This window comes from Malurus melanocephalus, unplaced genomic scaffold (assembly GCF_030028575.1).
Source record: "Malurus melanocephalus ecotype Western Australia unplaced genomic scaffold, MMel_1.1 scaffold_1820, whole genome shotgun sequence".
Taxonomy (NCBI): Eukaryota; Metazoa; Chordata; class Aves; order Passeriformes; family Maluridae; genus Malurus; species Malurus melanocephalus.
The window spans coordinates 17,116-19,256 of NW_026625052.1; positions in this window are offsets into that span (position 1 = coordinate 17,116).

The following is a 2,141-nucleotide window of genomic DNA, read 5'->3' on the forward strand; positions in this document are numbered from 1 at the left end:
CTGAGTGTCCCGCGATGATGATCCTCAAAAAAAAACAACTCCTGACCTAAAAAACCCTTCTGGAAATCTCAAAAGAAGCCCAAAATGACCCCAAAAAATACACACCCCTACCTGCAAAACCATTCAGGAATCTCAAAGGAATCCTGTGACAATGACCCCCCCAAAAAAAAAACCTTCAAAACCGTTCTGGGAATCTTGAACAAATCCCATGACCCCAACCCCCCAAAAAAAACCCAACCCATCCTCCAAAACCATCCAGGAATCTCAAAGGCATCCCAAAACGACGACCCCAAAAAACTCCTGCCCACCTCCAAAACCTTTCAGGAATCTCGATGGAATCCCAAGATGATTGATGACAATCCCAAAAAAAATTCCCCCATTCTCCAAAACCCTTCAGGAACCTCATCTCGAAGAAATCCCGCAATGACCCCAAAAATCCCCTCCTCCTCCAAAACCCTTTTAGGAATCTCAAAGGAATCCCATGACGATGACTCAAAAAAACCCCTCCACCTCCAAAACCCTCCAGGAATCTCATCTCGAAGAAATCCCACGACAACAACCCARAAAACCCCTCCACTCCAAACCCTGGGTCAATCTGGAAGGCATCCCATGACAATGACCCCAAAAAAACAAACCCCTCCATCCTCCAAAACCCGTCAGGAATTTCAAAGGCATCCCACGATGAYGACCCCAAGAAAAACCACCCCATCCTCCAAAACACTTTTGGGAATCTCAAAGGAATCCCACAATGATGATGACAACTCAAAAAAACCCACCCATCTTCCAAAACCCTTCTGGGAATCTCAAAGGCGTCCCGCAACAACGACCCCAAAGAAAACCCCGCCATCCTCCAAAAAGCTTCAGGAATCTTGAAGGAATCTCACGATGACCCCAAAAAAAAATCACCCCATCCTCAAAAATCCTTCCAGGGATCTCAAAGGCATCCCATGACAACGACCCCAAAAAAACCCTCCCTCGCCTCCACAACCCTTTTAGGAATCTCAAAGGAATCTCATGATGACGACCCCAAAAAAAAACCCTCCACCTCCAAACCCCTGGGTGAATCCCAAAGGATTTCCCCCATCACATGATGTCCACAAAGAACTCGCACGGATTCCCCATGGCCTTCTGGAAGGACTGCTGGCTCCCGGTGATCTCGGGGAGCACGGCGCCCAAAAAAACCCCTCCACCTCCAAAACCATTGGGGAATCTCAAAGGTGATGACGACCCCAAAAAACCCCTCCACCTCCAAAAACCTTTTAGGAATCTCAAAGGAATCTCATGACGATGACTCCAAAGAAACCCCCGCCATCCTCCAAAACAATTCAGGAATTTCAAAGGTGATGATGACCCCAAAAAAACCCCTCCACTTCAAAACCCTTCAGGAATCTTGAACGAATCCCATGATGATGACCCCAAAAAACCCCTCCACCTCCAAAACCCTTGGGGAATCTCAAAGGATCATGATGACAACCCCAAAAAAACCCTACCATCCTACCATTCCTACCATACCAATTCAGGAATTTCAAAGGTGATGACGACCCCAAAAAACCCCTCCAACTCCAAAAACCTTTTAGGAATCTCAAAGGAATCCCATGACGATGACTCCAAAAAACTCCTCCACCTCCAAAACCCTTCAGGAATCTCATCTTGAAGAAATCCCACGACAACGACCCCAAAAAAACCCCTCCACCTCCAACTCCTGGGTGAATCCCAAAGGATTTCCCCCATCACATGATGTCCACGAAGAACTCGCACGGATTCCCCATGGCCTTCTGGAAGGACTGCTGGCTCCCGGTGATCTCGGGGGGCACGGTGCCCAAAAAAACCCCTCCATCTCCAAAACCCTTCAGGAATCTCATCTTGAAGAAATCCCACGACAACGACCCCAAAAAAACCCCTCCACCTCCAAAACCCTTGGGGAATCTCAACGGAATCTCATGATGACGACCCCAAAAAAACCCTACCATCCTCCAAACCCCTTGGGGAATCTCAGAGGTGATGACGACCCCAAAAAAACCCCTCCACCTCCAAAAACCTTTTAGGAATCTCAAAAGAATCCCATGATGACGACCCCAGAAAAAACTCTACCATCCTCCAAAACCCGTCAGGAATTTCAAAGGTGATGACGACCCCAAAAA